The sequence below is a fragment of the Penaeus monodon genome, chromosome 33, assembly GCF_015228065.2.
Source record: "Penaeus monodon isolate SGIC_2016 chromosome 33, NSTDA_Pmon_1, whole genome shotgun sequence".
NCBI lineage: Eukaryota > Metazoa > Arthropoda > Malacostraca > Decapoda > Penaeidae > Penaeus > Penaeus monodon.
In genome coordinates this window covers 35,704,253-35,704,761 of record NC_051418.1, presented here as the reverse complement: position 1 = coordinate 35,704,761, position 509 = coordinate 35,704,253, and the positions used below count along the sequence as shown (strand labels likewise).

Below are 509 nucleotides of genomic sequence, written 5' to 3'. Positions count from 1 at the left end.
CCTAATATACCAGAACATTAAAATCATGTTTTGGAAACAAGTGCTACAAGAAGTTATATCACTTTGCTGGTGTGGCATGATAATTATCACATACAGAAATCAGAAAAGTCATCTATAAACATACAGAATGAGTTCATAAGTCAGGTAACATTGTATTTTTAAACTACTTGCAACCTATATACACATTGTATATACATTGCTCATTGCTTTATAAACCTTTGTAATCAGTTTTTATGAATAGCTTTGCAGCAATTTTTTCTTCCTGACTGTGTAAATTATTCTCTTTTCAAACTGTATTCTCTGATGTGTATGAATCTACAACTATGGATATATATCTGTTCGGGTAAGACCAATGAGCAGCTTATTTCAAATTCTTCTGGGCTCCACTTGTTGGAATCAGTTGAACAGACTTGAAATGTTAGTGCATTATCAGCTTCAGGGGTTGTCACCCTTTGTTAGGAATGCTATGAGGGGATTCTAGCAAGCCAGATCTAGAGCATTTTTTGCCT

General features: G+C 34.2%; 1 protein-coding gene across 1 annotated transcript in view; it reads left to right on the top strand.

The window, feature by feature from the left end:
• LOC119594353 (3'-5' RNA helicase YTHDC2-like) overlaps positions 1–509 on the top strand; it is a gene marked incomplete at its 3' end in the record, with an annotated part of 122,633 nt that overhangs the window by 98,819 nt on the left and 23,305 nt on the right.